A 24,511-nucleotide genomic window follows, 5' to 3' on the forward strand; every position below is an offset into this window, starting at 1 on the left:
CCCATTGGCACCCACCTGTGTCTCCCAGCTTATTCGACCCTGTGTCACTCAGCCTCCACCCCTTGTGTCTTTCTCAGCCTCTTCTCCCTCTTCTCTTATTCTACAGTCCCTCAACTCAGCCCAACCCTGTGTCTACTCCCTGCGCATCTTTAGCTCCAGTCTGTATCCTCTCTGTCTTCGCCCCTTTGTGGCTTCCTTTAGTAGTGCAATGTTATGAAATCACAAGTTTTGCACATTAAAGAAAAAAAAGGTCCTGTTTGTTAGTCTGCGTATATTTGCACACTAATGAACAGGTCAGCGCTGCTCGCCGATTGTCCGCCTCCCCCCCCCACCGCGCCCACATCCCCTCGCTAGCATGCAAGGGATTGTGTACAAGAACACATGGTTGCTGACCACTGAATGATTTCTCTCCCCTTTAGATATAAACTGACTTTTATTTCTATAGCAGATCGCTGAATATGAGGCGGGCGCCAACATCATGTGATGTCAGGCGCCGCTCCCGGAGCAAGCAATGCCGCAAGTGTAATCCTCTGTCACCAGCTCTGGTTATATGAATAGCTAAAATATTTAATAAGCTTGATAAAATATGGATCTGGTTATGGTAATGGTTTATGTCTGCCTTATGAATAGTTGTTTATTTCTCTGTATTATGTTAGTTCTGGGGAAAAATATTTTAATGTTGTGTAGATGAATTCATTTTTTATTTAAAAAAATTATGTTTAAAACTTCATATGTTTAGTTTAAAAAAAACAGCATGCACCTGCTGTGCCTACGTTCCAGTGCCGCAGCATCAACCACATCGCTTGGTGGGAAAATATTCCATTGGTTGATCACAAACATTTTTTAATAACATGTTGTTCTTTTATGTCAGCAAACATTTCCTTTTAATGTGTAAGATTCCTAAAACGGGCGTCCCACTGCTTACGAATATATAGTGGCTTTGCTACTATTTCCCACACACATCATCCATCTTGAAAACACACTTGCAATAAACAAGCAGCTGGTATTCATATAAAAAACCATTGGATAGATGAAAATAAATGAAGTATATTAAATAAAAAATCAAACCTAAAATCCAATAAGACTACAGCAGGTCCTTACTATTGCATGTAGTGCATCTGTTTCCATCAAAGCTAATGGTGCTGTATAAAATCTTTGTGATTATCTGAAGCTAAGCTGCCAGCCTTCAAGGATGCCAACTCTGGGTGATTAAAGTGAGTAGGGAGGCGCACGTTATGTGGGACTCCATCAGCTTATCAATGTAGAAAATTTAAATATGTATTTTTATTGTTTTTCTCTCTTTTTTATATAAAAAATCTTTATATGAATTTTTTTTAAATAACTGTTCAGATGTGTGACGCTCTCTTTTGAGTCAGATATATTTCAGTATATTTATATACACAAAGCTAATTGATTTTCATCTCCTAATTAAATTTTCTATCTTCAAGTGGCAATCTCCAGAATTGCCTTTGGGAGCAGCCATAGCACATTTTATATAACCAACAAAAATTGGTATAAAGATTGACTAGTGGAGCATATGTAGTGTTGTTGCGCCCGATTGTTGTTCTTACAAGCTTATCAATGTGTCCGCTATTGGCTGGTGACCACGAATAGCAGCAGCCTGGGACCAAAATTTTTCCTATCATTCAAACTGCAAGCGGCCGGTAAATAAAAAGTCGCTGATGTTTGTCGCTGCAACCCAGATGCATGTGCAGTCATTTGGCTTGCGAATTCGCACAACAGCAATCATGTCTGAATAACCCACATTGTCTACTGCACGGCACTGCCAAATACTGTATCATGTACTATAGATATAAAGGGGTCAATAGCACAATTGTTTTCTATTTCATGTGAATGGAGATTGGCTGTGATATGCACAACTAAGAATAAACCAACTTTACTCAGGCAGACACATTTAGCAATGTGTTCTAGATCACTCAGATCGCTCAGTGAGATTGCTCAGCACACAGCGATGACCAGCGCTGTGTGCTGAGCGATCTGGCAGGGCCAGTGTTAAAAGGTGAGAACACTGGTGATCTGAATAGATTATAGTACTGCATACAGTGTAAATCTTGATGGCCGATAGCGATGCGAGGGGCTGTGCATCACTATTGCTATGGTCCCTACACACGGAGCAAATTGGGGTTATATTCTAAGCAATCTAGTTAGATTGCTTAGAAAATGACCCAAAATTACTCCGTGTGTAGGCCCCATTACAGAGTAAGGCTGTCAAATTGGGTCTGATGTGGCTGCAGAAGGTTAACTGGTGCTCCCAGGCTGCCTTTGAAAATACATCTCATTTTAGGCAGCTACAGATGTGATTCTTTTGCCATCTGCAACCAGCTGCTGCCCTCAGACAGGATGGGGCACGTGCGCATGAGACGCTCCCACGCCCCATTCTCCCAGAAGCCCTCCGCCCGCTACTGTCCACTGTGCCCCCTCTCTGCCCTTCTCCCTGAAGTTCCCACAATAGAAGCCTATGTTAAACTTATAACATAGGTTCTGCGTGGCTCCATAGAAGCCCATTAGGTGAGTAGCTCCCGATTAGCTGAGGGTAGAGCCGGTGAATTACGTCACTGGGAATTCCATTATTTTCAGGGAGGGGCTGCAAGTGTCAACACATTTGCCCCTCCCTCAGTCTGCTGGAGCAAGGTATTAGCTTTATTACTTTTTGAACCATGCATGCTACTTAGACTGCAGAGGATGCAATTTTCTCTGGATGGGATGGTGAGTATGATTTCTGTTCACAAGTACCGATGCGGATTCTACTGGACAAGAGGTCAAGTCTATGTTGGACGCTATAGATAACTGTGTATAAATGTATGTAGTATGTATTAACGTTTTATTTTTACAGGTGCGTGCGTGTGTTTGTATGTTTGTGTACTTGTGTGTTTGTGTGTGTGTGTGTGTGTGTGTGTGTATGTTCCTGGGGTATTTGTTCTGTAGTTGGACTACAATTAATGCCCCACATGATTTGACTTGTGGTTCTCCAAGTCCTGGAATGGGAGGCTTGCTGGTCCCTGTAGTTCTCCCTTTGGCTGGGGGAAGTTATGTAAAAAGTGTTCCACAGCTGTGGCATGACACTGCTGGCTGTTTTTTTTAGCCCAAAGCTTCCAAAATACAGGGGACCCCTACTTCTTTTGTCTACCAATTAATGCCCCACATGATTTGACTTGTGGTTCTCCAAGTCCTGGAATGGGAGGCTTGCTTTTGTCTACCAATTAATGCCCCACATGATTTGACTTGTGGTTCTCCAAGTCCTGGATTGGGAGGCTTGCTGGTCCCTGTAGTTCTGCTCATGCTTTGGCTAGGGGAAGTTATCTAAAAAGTGTTCCACGGCGGTGGCATGACACTGCTGGCTGTTTGAGCCCAGAGCTTCCAAAATACGGCGGCCTCCTCTAGCATCCTCAAAAACGGTCTGCTGCTAGGGGGCGGCCATTTTGTGAAGTCCATTTTCATTAACAGAAGCCTGAAAGGAGGGGATCCGGGACCGCAGACAAGAGACAAGTAGATCTGCAGTCCCGGCGGCAAACAGCAAGGTTGGTCGCGGGTCCCGAATACCGGTGGCGGCTGCGAACAGAGGGGTTGGGTCACGGGCTCCAACAGTGCAGTGCATGATAGCCCCACAGACCCCCGGCGCCCACACTTAATCAGCACCTCCCCGCAACCGCGTGGTCTGCGGGGCTATTGTTAAGCCACTGTTTGGGTGTGTTATTTTGTTTCTGTGCAGAGAAAATACTGACTGCTTTATTTTTACACTGCAATATAGATCTTACTTTGAAGTAAAACCCCACCCAAATCTAATTCTCTCAGCACAAGTTACATCTGCCTCCCCTGCAGTGCACATGGTTTTGGCCATTTGAGAAGGAATTTGCCTTTCCGAGTGAACCAGAATAAGGGCCTTGCTGTTGAATTTGTTGCCAAATTCAGCAGTACAAATTATTGTAAATTGTGGCGATCAGATAGGACTCTATCACCTTTTTTTGAAGAATGAAAAAACCCTCATGTCGACCTTATGCTTGTGTCAACATCCAGAGGACTCAAACATATAGGGAGAAATTTACTAAGATGTGAGTTCTATTTTACATGGGTTGTAGCTATGGGCAACCAATCAGATACTATGGCCATATATGACTGAGTTCTATCGATGGTGTATTCATTCCTACAGGCAAAATCAGCTGAAGTTGCCATTTGTAAAAACGGCAAATCCGCCAAACTCGGCTGTTTGTAAATCTGCCGGGCAGCTGGTCCCGAATTATATCACATAATAGGTACGAATGGTGCATTCATACTCATTTGATCTTGGACCCCCCCCCCCATGTCTCTATTTAGCCAAGGTGAAACCTGGACACAGATCTACATGTTTTCAGGTACTTGTGTATTATCATGGTGCCCACTAAGCAATTTGCTTAGTGGGCTATTCTGCGTAAGAATATTGCATCGCATCACATGGGCCATTTTAGTGCCATGCGATATACGATGCAATTTTCCTATGTTATTCACTGCTCTCTCAGCCCTGGGTGATCGCATCACATGGTATCGCACCTCCTGCAAAATCGCATGCAATCGCATGCATTTTATAGGGTGTGCGATGCCATGACATGACCTATACCATAAAATGATTGTATGACATACAATGATGTTTTAGGGCCCCCCCGAAGCGTGGTGAGTGGTGGTGGAACGCGTCCTACAATCTTTTCATTCCCCCACTATCCACCTTGGCGTGGAGTTGATTTTATATAGTGTGGCGAGCGCAGCGAGCCACCGAGCCTGAAGCGTGGCGAGGGGACACAGAATACATGTAAAGTAATCCACGTCCCTTCGCGGGGCTTGCTTTGCTCGCCACGCTTCGGGCATGGTGGCTCGCTGTTGGATTGGGAGGCTTGCTGGTCCCTGTAGTTCTGCTCATGCTTTGGCTAGGGGAAGTTATCTAAAAAGTGTTCCACGGCGGTGGCATGACACTGCTGGCTGTTTGAGCCCAGAGCTTCCAAAATACGGCGGCCTCCTCTAGCATCCTCAAAAACGGTCTGCTGCTAGGGGGCGGCCATTTTGTGAAGTCCATTTTCATTAACAGAAGCCTGAAAGGAGGGGATCCGGGACCGCAGACAAGAGACAAGTAGATCTGCAGTCCCGGCGGCAAACAGCAAGGTTGGTCGCGGGTCCCGAATACCGGTGGCGGCTGCGAACAGAGGGGTTGGGTCACGGGCTCCAACAGTGCAGTGCATGATAGCCCCACAGACCCCCGGCGCCCACACTTAATCAGCACCTCCCCGCAACCGCGTGGTCTGCGGGGCTATTGTTAAGCCACTGTTTGGGTGTGTTATTTTGTTTCTGTGCAGAGAAAATACTGACTGCTTTATTTTTACACTGCAATATAGATCTTACTTTGAAGTAAAACCCCACCCAAATCTAATTCTCTCAGCACAAGTTACATCTGCCTCCCCTGCAGTGCACATGGTTTTGGCCATTTGAGAAGGAATTTGCCTTTCCGAGTGAACCAGAATAAGGGCCTTGCTGTTGAATTTGTTGCCAAATTCAGCAGTACAAATTATTGTAAATTGTGGCGATCAGATAGGACTCTATCACCTTTTTTTGAAGAATGAAAAAACCCTCATGTCGACCTTATGCTTGTGTCAACATCCAGAGGACTCAAACATATAGGGAGAAATTTACTAAGATGTGAGTTCTATTTTACATGGGTTGTAGCTATGGGCAACCAATCAGATACTATGGCCATATATGACTGAGTTCTATCGATGGTGTATTCATTCCTACAGGCAAAATCAGCTGAAGTTGCCATTTGTAAAAACGGCAAATCCGCCAAACTCGGCTGTTTGTAAATCTGCCGGGCAGCTGGTCCCGAATTATATCACATAATAGGTACGAATGGTGCATTCATACTCATTTGATCTTGGACCCCCCCCCCCCATGTCTCTATTTAGCCAAGGTGAAACCTGGACACAGATCTACATGTTTTCAGGTACTTGTGTATTATCATGGTGCCCACTAAGCAATTTGCTTAGTGGGCTATTCTGCGTAAGAATATTGCATCGCATCACATGGGCCATTTTAGTGCCATGCGATATACGATGCAATTTTCCTATGTTATTCACTGCTCTCTCAGCCCTGGGTGATCGCATCACATGGTATCGCACCTCCTGCAAAATCGCATGCAATCGCATGCATTTTATAGGGTGTGCGATGCCATGACATGACCTATACCATAAAATGATTGTATGACATACAATGATGTTTTAGGGCCCCCCCGAAGCGTGGTGAGTGGTGGTGGAACGCGTCCTACAATCTTTTCATTCCCCCACTATCCACCTTGGCGTGGAGTTGATTTTATATAGTGTGGCGAGCGCAGCGAGCCACCGAGCCTGAAGCGTGGCGAGGGGACACAGAATACATGTAAAGTAATCCACGTCCCTTCGCGGGGCTTGCTTTGCTCGCCACGCTTCGGGCATGGTGGCTCGCTGTGCTCGCCACACTATATATGATCAACTCCATGCCGACGTGGATAGTGGGGGAATGAAAAGGTCGTACAACGCGTTCTGCAGCCCCTCGCGGAGCTCGCGGAGCTCTCCACGCTTCAGGGTGGCGTTGATAGTGTGGGGGGGGGCCTAAAACATCATTGTATGTCATACAATCATATTATGGTACAGCTAATGTCATGGTATCGCACACCCTATCAAATCGCATGCGATCGCATGCGATTTTGCGGGTCATGTGATACGATGTGATGCCCCGGGGCTGAGAGAGCAGTGATTAGATTACAGTAAAAAAATCGCATCGCATTAAATGGTCCATTCGATGCGATTTCCCTACAGTGCCGTGCGTAGCAGAACTGGGCGCCGTGATAATACACAAGTACCGTTTTTTATAGTCACTCTGTTCTTTGTTAAGGAAAAGGATTTAGTGAACCATGAACTCTAGTGCAAATTGTAAAGCTATTTATTTTCTGTAAGTACATTGCCAATAAATACAAAGCAAGGGTGGTGGGAAAAGACAAACCTACAGCAGAGTGTATCTATCTATGGCAGCTTGTCCATCTTCTGTGTCCTCTGATTGCCTGGCTCCAGTGTCACATCATAAACACAACATTGTCTGCCTTGAACAAATTAGTGCACATAGATTAATCTAATATTCTGATTTCATTAAGTTTTGGCCAAGAATATGGTGTTAGTATGTTCTCCCAATGTTCGCATTTCCTCCAGGTTCAGTTTTGTCCCACACTTCAAAACCATACTATTGACAGAAAATAACCCTAGTCTGTTTGTGTGTCATTGTGAACATTTGGCCTGTTGCCATCCTTTCACACTTAAACATATTGGTAAAAATTTACTAAGATGTGACTTCTATTTTACATGGAATGTTGCTATGGGCAACCAATCAGATACTATGTATTATCTTCTATAAGGTACTAATAAGAAGTATATTCTGATTGGTTGCCCATAGCAACATCCCATGAGAAACAGAACTCTCATCTTAATAAATTTCCCCAAAACTCTACAGACTGAGGCAAGAAAGACAGTTGTTTTTTTGGTACTTGTTTCCTAGCACGGCCACCACGATTTCTATCGTGGTGGTCGTGTCGGAAAAAATTGCGTCGGTCGCGTCGGGTGCATACCAAAACCCACACGACGCGACCGACGCGATGTACGCGATTTCTCCATAGGCTTCAATGTTAAAATCATTAAACATTGAAGCCTATGGAGAAATCGGGTCCATCGCGTCCATGGTGTGCCGACGCGATGGACCCGATTTCTCCATAGGCTTTAATGTTAAATTATTTTAACATTGAAACTGAGTACATTTAACATAGAAAAAAAAGGGAAATGGCCCAATATGGGCCATTTCTCATTGGCTATGGCCCCGGCATGTGTGTAAAAAATAATGGCCCCCCATTGTGGCCCCCACCCCCACGATTGACGCGAACCCGAAGCGTGGCGAGCGCAGCGAGCCGTCGAGGGGCGGCGGTGCGCGTCCTCCGACCTTTTCATTCCCCTACTATCCATGTCGGCGTGGAGTTGAGAATATATAGTGTGGCGAGCGTCAATCATGGGGGTGGCGGTCACAATGGGGGGCCATTATTTTTTACACACATATGCCAGGGCCATACCCAATGAGAAATGGCCCATATTGGGCCATTTCCCATTTTTTCCTATGTTAAATGCACTCATTTTCAATGTTAAAATAATTTAACATTAAAGCCTATGGAGAAATCGGGTCCATCGCGTCGGCACACCATGGACGCGATGGACCCGATTTCTCCATAGGCTTCAATGTTAAATGATTTTAACATTGAAGCCTATGGACAAATCGGGTCCATCGCATAGGCTTCAATGTTAAAATATTTTAACATTGAAGCCTATGGAGAAATTGGGGGCATCACGTCGGACGCGCATAGGCTTCAATGTTAAAATATTTTAACATTGAAGCCTATGGGGAAATCGCGGGCATCGCGGGCATTGTGTGCCTTAAAGTTAAGGCACACGATGCCTGCGATTGTGGCCGTGCTAGGAAACAAGTACCGTGTTTTTTTTATCCTCATTTTCCTCTTTTGATGAATAAATATCACAGTCTCTATATACACCTATTAAGCATATGTGTCAAGTACATTTTTAAGTTATTTCAAATTTGTTTTGTTCTCCATGATATTCTTATTCCTAAAGGAGTATAAATACTTATTGGTGTTAAAAATATAATAGTTTTAAAATATTTTAGGAACATCAGATGCTTTTGAAAGGAGCTGTCACTGTCACTGTCAGTTTAAGTCAACTGAATATAGTGACAGCAATGATTTATGGTAATTTCCCACCTCATCACCAAGATGATGCTCACAGCTACTGTCTTGTTTTAATGTAGGTAATCACTAGCTAAAAAAGGGTTGCCTACTTTTAAAGTCTCCTCTCCAGGAGAAGCCGGTATCCGGGAGGGTTGCCTTTCCACGGGGCAGAGACGGGGACCCGAATTTCAGGAGCCTCCAGGCCATTCCGGGAGGGTAGAGAACCCTGAGCTAAACTGTAGAATAATGTAACATTGGAGTACAAGTACTCGCTTTTAAATACAAAAGTTTTAACTTAATTTCAACAAAAGTGGGTGAAAATTTAAATCTCCTACATTTCTAGAAATTAAGGGGTACATTTTCAAAAGATGGGAGTTCTATTGAAGATGGGATGTTGCCCATAGCAACCAGTAATTTTCTACTTCTTATTTATTTAGCACCTTCTAAAAGATAATAGATAGAATCTGATTGGTTGCTATGCGCAACATCACATCTTTAGTAGAACCTTAGTAAATATACCCCTATATATCATGGCCTATATAGACCTGGCCGGAAATTAATCAAGCTCTATAAATACTACATTTTTAAAACTGAACCATTGCCATCATCAGATGACATGGATTCTAAGACCCTTTGCCCCTACTTAGATTTCTCTGCTGGAAACAAACTTCTTTGTGTTAGTATGTGAACCTCCATACCATCATGTGCATATCACTGCAAATCCCACTTGCCAGGTCTAACTTTCGCTACTACAACTGTCCCGTTTACTACGGGAACGTCCCGGTTTTTGGGGACATTCCCGGGTCCCCAGCAGTTGGGAGTCCCCGCTGCCACCCGCTTGTCAACTGTGAATAGACGCTGTGCGCATGCACACAGCGTCTATTCCCCGCAGGCAGAGGGGCAGCAGTGGCAAAACAGAGGCATGGCCTTGCACAGGGGACACGGATTACTTTACATGTATTGCGTGTCCCCTCGCGGGGCTCGCTTCACTCGCCATGCTTCGGGCTCGTATTTCGTGTCCCCTCGCCACGCTTTGGGCTTGGTGGATCGCTGCGCTCGCCACACTGTCTAAAATCAACTCCACGCCCATAGTGCAGAGTGCAAAATAGGCTAACCTGTCCAGTCTTACCTGTGTGGCAGTGACCATACTGTTACTCATTCCCAAACCTGGCCAAACTGGAGACTAATGATTTCATTTGCTGCTTGTGTAAACAGAGGATGCATATATGCATGCAGCGGGATCAATGCTTATGATGTCTATGAGATATTAATAATTGTTTACGTATGTCATGTTCCATTTATAAAACCGTCTTAGCAAATTTCATATGAACACTCATCTTAACAAGCCCTAGAGTTATTTACAAAGCTGGAAAAATGCAGGCCCATGGCATAAATACTATTCTGTGACATATGGCCTTATTCTAGTTCACTCTTTCTGACAAAATCCTTCTTAGATGGACAAAACCATGTGCACTGCAGGGGGGCAGATGTAAAATGTGGGTGAGTTATTTTGTTTATGTGCAGGGTAAATACTGACTGCTTTATTTTTACACTGCAATATAGATCTCACTTTAAAGTAAAACCCCACCCAAATCTAACTCTCTGCACAAATTACATCTGCCCCACCTGCAGTGCACATGGTTTTGTCCATCTAAGAAGGAATTTGTCAGAAAAAGTGAACCAGAATAACCCCCAATATCACTCAGTTATGCGTGTAGCTTACTGTGTCATGGTAGTTTCAGCTGAAGGGGTGTAGTGTACAACAATTGCTTCTTCGGATAGGAGCTAGGGTTTGCAGCTTGCTGTGTGCAGGATAGGCTTGGGGATGCTCACTATAATGTGCTGATGTACAGAAACTATTTTGTGTTGCAGGGAGACATATTCATGCAAAGTATAAAATCTAGAAATTGTGAGATTGAGGTGGATATTTCCAGTTTAACATGTTGCTGCATAAAAATTTGATTCATGCAGAACTTTGTAGCAGAGATCGGTTGTTTGAGTTTATGTGAAATTTCATATGCAAATTCATATAGAAGTGCATACTAATTGGGCTCAAATAATACAACAAGAACATTAAAATGCTTCAGTATTATATATACAAATGAGGTCGCAGTGACAGGTATTTTTGCTGGATTTTTTTTCATTGATCTCGTTTCTGTTTATGGAAATAATAATATAGTTAATGCCGTCCTGACAAGGTCTGTATGTAATTTCTCCTGTCTTATTAGTGTGGGCAGTCTGTTTAGGCTTAGAACATAAAGCTTCCTTCCTTTTTCTTGTCACAGGCTCTTCCTAATTAGAACGACCTCTGCTTTATAGGATATTATATTACTGATGGTCCTACTGATAAGTAAGTAAAAAAATATAATATTTCCATTTCATTTATTCCAGCATTTAAAAAAAAAAAAACAATCTTTCAAACATATTTATGGGGGTATTCAATCTGTGCCGTTAGTTCCCAACAGGGGTGATATCGCCTATTCAATGCTGCCTTTAACAACAGCATTGAAGGGAGTCAGATCTGACTTTTTAAAAAGTCAGATTTGTTTTGTGTCGGAAATGGCCGTGGATTGTTGAGTTCACAGACATTTTTTGACAATCCGCGGCCGTTTTCACCAATCCATGTACTTTTCGACACTCAACAGCCGGAACATTGAATGCCGACTGTCGATGTGCTGTCGGACCAAACAAAAACGTCCCGGTATTCCAACTGTCGGGACATTCCGACAGTTGAAATACCAGATTAAATACCCCCCCCAGACTTAAATCTATCTTAGGATATGACACATACAAGCCTTAACTTTGCTTGTATTAGTGACATTGAAACACGTGAATGAAAAAAGATTCACTTGATGGTTTAAAACTAAATCAACACAAGTGTTATTTGCATATTCTAATTTCAATGCATTGCTCTGTTGCTTTTTCTTCTTTTCTTTCACCGTCTTTGTTTTTTTAAATATGCTCCTTGGAGTCAAATGGCACAGATGCGGAACACGTCTTATTTGTTCCAGATGTGCAGTCTTTAACTTATTATCAGTTTACAGTACTGTATGTTTGTAAGATAACAAACTAAGTATTGCAGGACAGACAACAACCAAATATAAAAGACATGTATCTAAAAATACGGATATACGCACAATAAAAATAACATTCACTGTGCGATCATTTATTGTAACCAAAGAACTAACAGAAGACCAAAACACAGATTACGGGCTGGCGCACAAAGTCAGGAAAACAATTGTAGCTAAAAGTGAAGATAAATTCTTCCGCTGTAACTTGTTCTATTTATAACAGAGCCTTCATCAACCTGTCTCAAAGCTTTCTCTCAGAACAGTGTGCTTAATGAGGATTCCCATACAATTCCACTGTGTTTAAACAAGCATAACACTTCTGAGTTCTGCAAGGAATGTCAAAGTTGATGCAAAGTTAACCTCTGCAGGCATTGTAAACAAAGTCAACTTTTCCTAACACTGTTTAATAAATATCTGTATTCTGCTGTCATATGCATCATTATGGCTTTTACACTTTTAATAGATGTGCCATTATCTTTGGGCCAGGATAAATAATTAAATATTTAAATGTATTTCTTTTTCTCGTCATATAAAAGGTTTTCGAGATTAGTAGTTGTATATTCGCTTGGCCCTTTATCTATAAATCATTTCCATGAAATGTCATTTATGTTAACAATCGTTCTAATCCTAATGCATATTCATCATTTAATACATCAGTTTCCATCGCGTCTTGTACAGTATATAAATGTTTTATTTAATGGTTGGCAATCACTGAAAGGGTTCTAACTGGGTTTGTATGCCTTTGAACTTCAGTATATTGGTATAATCCTTAACTTCAACGCTAAAGCTAATCTGATCATTCATCATAAAGAAAGAAAATATGTTTCATTTAGAATACCATTCTGTCTGGCTTTCTATTAAACCAGTTTACTTTTGTGATTTAATTATCATGACTAATCCCCTTTGGATGTTTTGGTGTTAAAGATTGAATTATCAAAGTTGATTATACTACTTAGTCATTTTATCGAATAATGCAGCTTCTTAAAGTAAGAAAAAAACGTGATATTTTGTAGAATATAGTAAATTGTATTAATGGATCTTGTCTCTACTGAAATGCATATTGTAAAATAATTTCTGAACACTGCATGTTCTAGAAAGATTGAGGTGCTAGATCATTTATTATGCTTATCTATACCCACTGCCTGTCAACAGTGTGTGACCTAGTGTGCTTGGCAAGTGATTTGCTTATTGGTGTTTTTTATACCATAAATTGGCTATAGAATTGGCTCTACATTACAGCTGTTCCTTTTTCTCCACTACCCACTTCCTCTTAACGAGCAAATGCATTACAATGCACTAAGGGGCATAACTAGCACTTTGTGGGCCCCATAGCAGAATATTTAAAGGACCCCACTCCCATTACAAAGCCCCGGGGGGGGGGGGGGGGGCAGAATAAAGAATGACAGAATTAAGAGACTAAAAGGGTGTTGGGGAAGGAGAGAGAAAAGGGGAAAGACAGGGAGTGACAGAGGAAGAGGAAGAGGAAGGGACAGAGAGAGAGAGCATGCCAGGGAAAGACAAGGAGTGAGACACAGGGGGAGTCAGTGTGTGGTGTAAGAGAGGGAGAGGAGAAGAGGGGGGGAGAGAAGCATGGGAGAGGGAGATGAGAGCGGTGTGTCCTTTAACCCCCCCCCCCTTCCCCAGTACAGGTGGAACTGGGTACCTTGCTCTGTCCCACCCCCTCAACCACACACTGCCTGGCCCTATGTTACTCTCACAAGTCCCGGAAAGGAGGGTAGAGGAGCCAGGACCCCCACATACGCTGCGGAAAGGAGGGAAGAGGAGCATGGTCTCCCACACTCTTTGCCCGATGCAAGGTCCCCCGCACTTTCAGGCCGGCATTGGTGTCCCCTGCACTAACAGCCCTGCTTCAGGTCCCCACCAACGCACACGTAGACCTACTGCATGTTGACCTTTTTACTGTGTCAACCTTTTCTCTGTCAAGGAATAGTGATCGACCTTAAGACTGTCGACCGTCTAACTGTCCACACCCCCCTTGACCTTCCTATAATAATACATATACACACAAAACACACGTGTGTCTGCAAGTGTATTCGCATCACGGAAGCAGCAAAAATCCCCACACAGTGTATTATAGATGCTGGTTTGTGACTTTAACCGCTACTAAATATCATTGTACAAACACTGGGGGTGATGTATCAAAGCTTGGAGAGAGATACAGTTCAGAAGATAAAGTGCCAGCCAACCAGCTTCTTAAGGTGGGTACACACTATACAATTTTCCTGAACAATATGCATGATAATAATATTGTTAATGATATCATGGTACATGCCCTGTATCATTTAATGTGTACCCACTATATTGTTAATGATCTGCACTCCAGACGATAACCCCTATCGTCTAAACATGCAGTCAAATCTGTCGATATCACCAGAGACTGCATGATCGGAGAAGGTCCCAATGATGTCACTGAACAATATATTTATAACCTTATTGTTCAGTGTTTACCCCATGGGTCGCTCGTTTTGTGACACCACCGATATCATTAATGATATCGACCATGCATCATATCATATATAGGGCCAGAGGTACTTGTTTCCTAGCACGGCACCCATCGCATACCATATGTGATGCATGCGATGCGATATTCATGTTAAATTAACAGGAGTACATGCGATGCAATTTTTAATTGTACAAGCACCCTGCTTGTCAACGCCACCCCCACTATCAACGCCAACCCGAAGCGTGGTGAGTGCAGCGCGCCCGCGAGGGGCGGCGGTTCGCGTCCTCCGACCTTTTCATACCCCCACTATCCACGTCGGCATGGAGTTGATTTTAGATAGTGTGGCGAGTGCAGCGAGCCACCGAGCCCAAAGCGTGGCGAGCGCAGCGAGCCCCGAGAAGGGACGCGGAATACGAGCCCGAAGCGTGGGGAGCGCAGTGAGCCCCGCGAGGGGACGCGGAATACATGCAAAGTAATCCGTGTGCGCTCGCCACGCTTCGGGCTCGGTGGTTCGCTGCACTCGCCACACTATCTAAAATCAACTCCATGCTGACGTGGATAGTGGGGGTATGAAAAGGTTGGAGGACGCGTACCGCTGCGCTCGCCACGCTTCGGGTCGGCATTGATAGCGGGGGTGGCGTTGGCAATGGGGGCGCATTTAACATTAAAAGCACCCATGTCGGTGCTTGTACAATAAAAAATCGGATCGCATCGCATGCATCGCATACCGCTATATTGCATGCGATGCGATTGTATAAGAATCGGGGGCGCCGTGCTAGGAAACAAGTACCGGGCCAGATGTATCAAGCTTCAAAAAGTGATAAAGTGGAGAGTAATAAACCGCCAGTCTATCAGCTCCTACCTGTTAGTTTTCAAACCCAACCTGTGACCTGACAGGTAGGAGCTGCTTGGCAGGCTGTTTATCACTTTTGAAGCTTGATACATCTGGCCTATAATAGGGCATAACTGTCATGTTTAAAAAATAGCATATAAAATGACAGGAACAGATTAGTTGTTAATTTATAGGTCTACAAGCTTTGTAAATTCTGTCCCATTAACTGTAAAATGATAGTTAGGGGCTGATTGGTTAGTGCTGTTCTCTCCCATTTTTCACACTCCAAGCTTTAGTAAATCTTCCCCAAGAGAAAGTGTTCTCTATATTTCTTATATTGTTTTTATTACACTGTTACACATACAAAAGAAACATCAGCTGCATCAGGGATTACTACAGGCTTCCCATATTCAAATTCACACCAACAGACACCACAGGCGTGATCATTTGTTTGCCTAACCCAGGGGTGGGGAACCTTTTTTGTGCCAAGGGCCATTTGTATGGGGAAAAAATCCTGCGGGGGCCATATGTAAAAATGTATCTTACAAATTGTCTTGCTGCAGTTGTCCCACGCTCCGTCGGCTGACGCTGAATAGCATTGACAGTCTCCGGCTGCTGCTGATTGCAGTGATTCCCAACCCTGGTCCTCAAGTACCCCCAACAGTGCACATTTTCCAGGTCACCCAGCAGGTGCACTTATTATTCAGACACATTTTAAAAGATCTACAGGGGAAGCTAATTATTTCACTTGTGATTCTGTGAGGAGACCTGGAAAACGTGCACTGTTTGGGGTACTTGGGGACCAGGGTTGGGAACCACCGATTTAGAGGAATCTCATGAGAACTACCGACCTCTCGCAAGAATCTCCCTGTACTTGACTCCTGGCAAAGCCGCCAGACGGGTGGGTGGGCCACTCAGACCGGCTACGGGGGCCGCATACAGCCCCCGGGCCTGAGGTTCCCCACTCCTGGCCTAACCATTAGAGACTGCATGAATTAGGTCCCATGGTAAATATATATTGTAAATACTACTAGTACATACATGATAATATATCAGTTTAAGAACAGCAATGCACGGTAGAAAATGCACCATAGTCCTGTGTAGTATGTAGTAAGGTAACATGTATAATGTATAATTCAAGTGCACAGTCTGAAACCTGACCCCTAGAAGAAGAGGTGTGAGTGACCCACTGGGGGTTTCCCCTGTACCCTTTTGGGTTATTGACGTTATGCAGACTATGCCGATCTTGATATGTGATAATATGACTTTTAGTTAATTCATGTCAATATTGTACAGCTCGTCATTTGGCAAAATACAGTATATACAATTTTATTATGAATACTGCTTTTGAATAATGTTTGACTTTTTACTTTTAACTCTGAAATCAGCCCCAATGTACAGTATATAAAGCATACCATGATCAATGATAAATTACTTAATTATGGAATGAGAAATGATGTTCAAAGATGTTTATCCTAGACTGTTATTCAGAATATGTGAATTGTGTATGATTAATTATGATTATATAGTCTTCTATGTATCCATGTGCTCATTTAAACATGCGTAATTTAGTAAAATGGTAGTATTGCAAATCTGCTTATTTTAAAATTGTACAGTGGCATATGTATAATGTGTGCAGGGTCTGTGGTGTACATATGCCCATATTTGCTGCTGGCAGTGCCATCTTTCTGGTGAATAGAATAGAGCTTTTACAGGGGAAAGAAAAACACAACTGTTTCCCTACCAATTACAAGGTACTGTAAGATTGGTAGTCCGTTGTAGAATTGCATGCAGATGTTTCTGCTGGATGCATCTCACACGAAAGTACAGTATTTGCTGCAGGTCAATGAACATTTCTAAAAACATGTGGCTATGTGCGGATTCCTGGCCTAGGGCCAGTGTAATTCTAACGTACAGTGGGCGAGATGTACTAAGCTTGAAAAGTGATAAAATGGACAGTGATAAACAACCAGCCAATCAGCTACTACCTGATATTTTTCAAACACAGCCTGTGAGATCACAGGTAGGAGCTGATTGGCTGGCTGTTTATCACTCTCTGATAAAATCGCTTTTCAAGCTTAGTACATCTGGCCCAGTATGTGTTTCTCTGCATCATTTGTTACTGCATACAGTAAGTGGTGACTGACAAATTCATTCATCTCTTTACAAATCAGATCATTAATTATGTTATCTAATGATTATTTTCAACAGCTTCTTAAAAAAACATTACCTTCATAAATGGATCCGGTTTCCATAGTATTTCTCATTCAGTAAGTTTTTTTTATTCTATCCTTCCAGGTACAGTAAATGGTCAGCACGTATTGATATTATATTCATTTTAATTAAATATTATATAATCTAATCTGAAAGCACTTAAATGTATTAACTGTGAAGATAGAGTTCAAGTTCCCAAGGTTCTTCCGTTTAATTAAAACCAGGCACTTTGTATTATAGTCATATTCCTGTTCCGCTCACTGTAAGGTAGAGATGAAGTTTCCATTGCATTGTTGGAGCTCCTAGCTAGAATTAATTTTAGCAGGGTGTAGGCGGGTTTTGTTTGAATGTATGTGGCTTTGGTGTACTTTGACATTTAAGTACAATTAATTCACAGGTGACTTGGCAAGAACTAAATGTGTGAAAATAAAACACGTCCTTTATATTTTAATTACTCCACCTTTTGTCCATGTACCTATACTTGCTTTTGAAAGGCTTAATATTTTGTGCTGGAGTTAAAGGGAAATATACTCTGTTGACAAGTAGGGCTTATTTTTTACTTTAGATTTCATAAAATATTACAAGTCCTTCCCCTTTCTTTTTGTCTTTTATTTACTTGTAATACTTCACGTCAGCAGTCATTATCATATCACTCAAACAAATCAGCAGTTGAGAACTCATAAGTCAACTTGGGAAGCTGTCCACCTTGGAATGCTTAATTGATTGTGCAACCATGTGTGAAGTGTTAGTAAATAAAGAATTACAGTAGATGTCCGTCACTTTAGTGCTGTTTTAGCATGTTTCTTGGCATAAATTGTTGGATCAGAATCAGATTCTGGGAGTCACAACCACCTCAGACATCACAAGATCTCCTGTTCAGATGAATGACAGTAAAAAGCTTCTACTTTGCAGTGTGCTTACATTTGGTGTATAAGACAGATTAGGCCTGAACATAAATAAATTACCAAGCTGTTAGTGTAAGTCCACCTGAAAGAGGTTTATTATTATAACTGGCATACAGCATACTATTTGTTTGATGACACCTATCAAATTTAATGTCGGTGTGTTTAGGTGATTCATATTAGTATTTATATTTGTCCACCACTTTACTAGCTTAAGTTTAATTTCATAATAATGATATCAATTAAATTTGATTGCTTTTTGAAGCCAATTTCTTTTGTCATGTGTTTTATTTATGAGCAGAGCCGAACTTCCCATTAGGCATGCCTAGGGGCAGCAGATGTTTTGGGGCAGCACTTGGATGCTTGTGATAGTACTGTCAGCCTGAAATGTAGCAGTAACTGAAAAATATCCACTGTACTGTACCATATTCCATCTTGAATAGAGTGTAAATGGACAGGACATGCAGATACTGCCCCGTAAAGTGTCCTACTTAGTAAATACTTTATGTATACATAAATAAAAAAAATGTCAGTGTGTGGCTTTTTTATTAATCCATTAAATTGGCTATTATCAAATGAGCCATTATTATTGTGCCTAGGGGCACCCTCACCCCTTAATCTGCCCCTCTTTATAAGTAGTTTATACGTACAGTACATTTGATATTAAAGGGAAATCCATTTAAATATTTAGGTGTTCTCCTTTCTCATAAAATCCCCGATCTCTATAGACTAAACGTTCTCTTACTTCTACACAAACTTAAAACAGATTTTAAGAAATGGTCAGCCCTTAATATGTCCTCATGTGGCAGAATTAATACAATAAAAATGAACATATTGCCAACATTTCTATACCTCTTCCAGACACTGCTCCTTATGATTCCAAATTCTTTTTTTAAGGAACTTCATGCCATGGTGGGCCATTTTGTATAGGGAAAGACAGGTCATAAGTTGAATAGATCAATATTGATTAGAAAGCACAAAGACGGAAGCTTACAGTTCCCACACATTATTAGTTATTATCATGCTATACACTTAGCCAGGATTATTGAGGTGTCATATTACCCTGCTGTAAAACAATGGCAGACTATTGTGGGCTTTGCTATAAGCACTTGGGCTCAGATCATTCCTTGGCTTCTAAAAATTCTGCATCTCAGACACCCTACTTTACGTTAGCCAAGGACTTTCATGCCTTTATTGTTTCATCCAGATTTACCCCCAAACTCTCTGTCATTCATCTCTTCTGGGACTTCCTGCATGACCTATCTGAGGACCAATGGTCATGTAAAAATAATGTCTAGATGGCATTACTGTCCTGAGCAAGTTCACCAAATGTTTCCAACTGTATCTGCCGTATGCTGGCGATGTGAACAATCACAGGGCACTCCTCTCCACATTTGGTGGCAATGCCAAATAATAATGGGTTATTGACAACTTGTCCATAAAATTACTTGTGAATTTACTGGGATCCCAGTACCAGAGACACCTTACCTTGTTTTTAGAGAACTGCTGCGTAAACTCAAATTTGGCGCTGGGTTCAGAGGGTTGATTTTCATATGGCCACGGAAGAACTTACCACTACCCCACAAATGTCTTCCTCTCGGTGTACTGCCACCTGGTTCACATGGCTCACTTTTAAAGAATCTCCCACCTACAAAACTTACATGACACCATCATCTACTTTGGCATCCTAGAACCACAACGACGATTCTCCTATTCTTTTCTTCTACTTTTTCTTAATATATTCAGCCCCTTTCCTTTCTTTCTTCTCTTCTCCCCTGATATTCTTTCTCGATGATTTTTATATAAATGGTTGTTTTGTAAATGTAAATATTTGGTATTTCAACAGTATTATTGTAATTAACATCATTTATGTATGTGTTCATATTTCCTTTTATGACTAATAAAAATCAGAATTCCATGAATGGTTTCATTCACTTCATTTTCCAATTGCCTCTTCTAAGAGCACCCCCAACTATCCAAATATGAAAACTTCTGCTAACTAATACTTAAGAGTTGAAAATATACATATTGTTTAATTTATTTGTCCTACTGTATACCAGATGGTACTGTTACCTAACATATAACCACATGAGTGGTCTGCCCTTTTTTTTATCCTTTAGGCAATGTCCACCATTGTTGAACCTTAGTTCATTATAAAGATATTCATATACCTATCTCAAGCATGTTTAAATGGCTTTACTGTCCTTGCCTCTACCATCTCTGATGGGATGCTATACCACTTATTCACTACACAGTGCCTGAATCCCCATGTGTACCCGTGTACCCGAACACATCCCCTCACGTGCGGGAGGAGAAATCATTTGATGGTCACTGACCATCGAATAATTTCTTCAGTCTTTGCTCTGAAAAAGTCCATACTTACTTTTCAGATGCCCGCAGATCATAAAATCAACATGCCTGCATTCCAAGGTGAACTCCTAGCATTTATATAAAGACGCCCATAAAACACTGGGCTTTCCCCTGCTACCGCCCTTGCTTGTCCCTTACAGTGCAATTGCATCAGTGAGTGTGATACTCGCCAAAGGCCATCGCACAGGGGTTTTCCACATGCGCATATTCATGATGCGCCGACCCCCTACCATTGAAAACAGGTCCAAAATTGGACCTAACTGGATGGGTCTGAATGGGCCACATGGTCTCCTGAACTTCACACAATGTGGCAGATGAATTAAGCTTGGTGAAGAGAAAAAGTGGAGATAAAATGAAAGGAGATAACGCACAAGCCAATCAAATGCATTTGAAAATGACAGGCATTGATTGGCTGGGGTGCTATCGTTTTATCTCCACTTTTTCTCAACTTTATCTCTTCACCAGGCTTAATACATCTGCCCCATTATTCTTTATGACCGCACCAATGACTTATACAGTGGCATTATTACTTATTTTTTCTCGCAAGATCCAATGGTTCTTGCGAGGTCCTGAGACACATGTCCCTAGCCTGGGTGGAAATTCCCAAACAGGCTAGGAAAGCGGTTCGGATTGGGAGGTGTCCAGATTCCCCTAATTCGAACCTGCTCATCCCTAGTCCTCATATCTACCAACCATGGAGACTCTTGTCTCAAACTAGTTGTTCCAAAAAATAGTATTTGCCCCATTAACAGTATAAAGACTAAGAAAAATTTCATATATTACAGAAAAATCATGGAGGCAAGGGATAGGGGAATATGTCCCACCCTGGCTTCTATAAATTCAGGGGCATAACATTTGGAGGAGGAGAGCACAACTTTATTGTAATAAAATTATTTATAATTTTATAATTATTATATTTTGGTTCCCTAATAGCTATTATGTGGTTGTTGTCACTCAGGATTACAGGAAATCTATGTCTTCCACATACAGTATGCACAGGAGTGTACCCACATTTGAAGGATGGGATTTCCCATTTTTAGATTGCATACCCTTCATCTAATATATGTTAGCAAGATTGATTTTGTTTATTTTATTTATATCAAAATTTGAATATACTCTACTGAGATAATGGATGTCTTCAAATGAACTAATAAAAGCAGAGAATTTACACCATATAAGACCCATCTAGTCTGCCCTAAACACAGGTACATGCACACACTTGGGTTAGCTTTTATGGTGCACCAATATACCCACTAGTATATATTTGTGTAGTTATTTATTTATTAACAGTTTCTTATATAGAGCAGCAGATTCTGTTGCACTTTACAAATGATGACAACACTGAAAGAACAAACTAGATAAAACAGACAGACATAGAGGTTGGAGGTCCCTGCTGCAAGCTTACAATCTATAGTGTAGTGGGAAAATATATTAATTCCGCACAGTTTGGAATCATCTTGTAGTTTCTTGTATTAATATAGTCGTACTGTAGGTCACATTCTATCTGATTATTGATATATATATTGATTTTTGTGATCAACTGTTTAGGCAATTTCTTTCAAAATGTGTAAATCAAGCAACTATTTATAATAAACAATAACATATTACAGTACAGTACACTAGCAAGTTGGATTAATAAACTGTAACTTTGATGAAAAATTGCACTTGACAAATTTCATTAAGAATTCCGCAATGTCTTTTATATTTCTAATTATTATCATTCACAGATGTCGCAGCACATCTGGTTTACATCTGGTATAGTTAGCTCCTCCCCTTTTGAAGTTGAGGGGACAAATGACTTGTACAGAACCTGGCTGTGTTTGCTTTTGCCTCAGATGCCTATGTTACTAATAACACTTTATGTTTAATGCCTAATTTCTTAAGGTTGCAGCTTTTGGGCATTATGCATATTTAATATGTATCCTTTGCTGCATCTGTTATAAGTTGAATCTCTTTCATGTGCTAAGCAATGTATGTTGTGGTTTCATATTGTACCTAATTTTAGACCAATAATATTTTTGACTATTGAAAGTCACACATCTTTCAACAAGCAATAACGTTTACAGCTGTAAACAGTAATGGTTATTATGCTTCATTGTTTCTCTCATTTCCATAGATGGGGAGACAGAACAAAAATTCCTTCCATCCCCAAGGATGGATCTTCAGAGGCCCTCACAATACACACCACCACCACCAGACGCCAAACATGTAGTCCTGGTCAGATTCCTTCCAGTCTTAACACAGATACTTTCAATATGTAAGACGATGTCCTGTTTATTTAGCACACCATTTAATGCCTATGTCAGACTAAGGGCCAGATGTACCAAGCTTCGGAAAGTGATAAATTGGTGAGTGATAAACAACCAGCCAAACAGCTCCTACCTGTCATTTTTCAAACCCAGCCTATCACATGGCAGGTAGGAGTTGATTGGCTGAATATTTATCATTCTCCTGTTTATCACTTTTTGAAGCTTAGTACATCTGGCCCTAGATCACAAAGCTCATTTTTACTCTAATGGACAAAACCATCTTGTACTGCATGTAGGTAGTGACATGTTGGGGGCATGGCAAGTGCTATGGGGTGTGACTAGCAATATTGGAGGGCGTAGCTAGTGCATACCTCCAACCACCTCAATCTCTCCCCTCTTCATTATTGGTGTAATGTGAGAGTCTACACATTAACAATTTCAGACAACCCTTGTTTACATGACCCTAACATGACAAAAAGGTAAATGGCAAGTAGTGATGACATAAAATGGAACCCCCCCCCCCTAATGAAGAACAGACAAGGCAAATGCCAGTAGGGCTGATGACCTGATGGTCCAGTTAGGGCACCTAATTGGCCAAGCTGATAAGCTTATCCCAGTTAGCCCCATGCAAATGTGAAACCTCTTTGCATAAAAAAGAGTCCTAACCATAGACATAGAAGATATAAGATGTAGAACTAAAACAGGTAAACACACGCGCACACACACACACACACACACACACACACACACACACACACACACACACACACACACACACAGGAACTCTCACATTGTTACATATTCCACCATTGTCTCCAAAGTTAGAATGATTTAGTATAAATTGGAAACTTACACCCATATTAGATACATGATCCCTTATGTACATTGTTAGGGTGTACTTAGACCTGAAGTACTATTGGAAAATATAATTTTGTATACTCTGCTATCATAAAATCAGGGTAATTGTCAGGATTCCTTTTAAACATCCCCTCTACCACCCTCTCCTCACAGGCAGCACCTATAATATGGAAATATTATGAAGTGTAGCACAAGGAATTATTAGGTCTTATACATTATTCTTGACTGTCCTAAATGAACTGTCAAAACAATGAAAATGCCTTTTGAAAAAAGCTCCAAATGCTCTTTCTATCACTGAACTGGTGGAACTACAATGTGTTCTCATACATCTATCCTCAATACACCATGCACAGGGCCAGGTTAACCCTTGTGGGGTGCCCAGGGCACTTTGGGCAGGAGGGTCCCGTGAAGGAGGTGGGCATTGTATTATATTATGCTTAGATAATAACTTTATAAAACAAATAAAATGTAATAAGCAACTTAATATATGACCTTTCCTAGTCCTAGTTCCTAGTCATTATATTATATATTACATTATATTATATATAGCCTGAATGACATTGCCCACCCGGAAGTGATACAAACTAGGAAAGGTCATATATTAAGTTGCTTATTACATTTTTTTTGTTTTATAAAGTTATTAATTTATTATTTCCATTCTGAAATGTTTATTGTATGCCACTGTCTCCGAGCAAATAGAAATGTATTTCTATGTGTATTGAGTGTATGCATCAATGATTTATGCAAATCACCTATACAGGAA

At 41.4% G+C, this 24,511-nt stretch overlaps 1 long non-coding RNA gene across 1 annotated transcript in view; it reads left to right on the plus strand.

Moving 5' to 3' along the window:
- Nucleotides 1–22,960, plus strand: part of LOC146074375 (uncharacterized) — a 52,050-nt gene extending 29,090 nt beyond the window's left edge. The window contains exons 4-5 of the long non-coding RNA XR_014473418.1: nt 11,074–11,138; nt 22,758–22,960. This is a non-coding gene — a long non-coding RNA (uncharacterized LOC146074375). The remainder of the gene's footprint in view (nt 1–11,073; nt 11,139–22,757) is intronic.
- Nucleotides 22,961–24,511: the final 1,551 nt, after the last annotated feature.

This window comes from Crinia signifera, chromosome 4, assembly GCF_055691185.1.
Source record: "Crinia signifera chromosome 4, ASM5569118v1, whole genome shotgun sequence".
Lineage (NCBI taxonomy): Eukaryota > Metazoa > Chordata > Amphibia > Anura > Myobatrachidae > Crinia > Crinia signifera.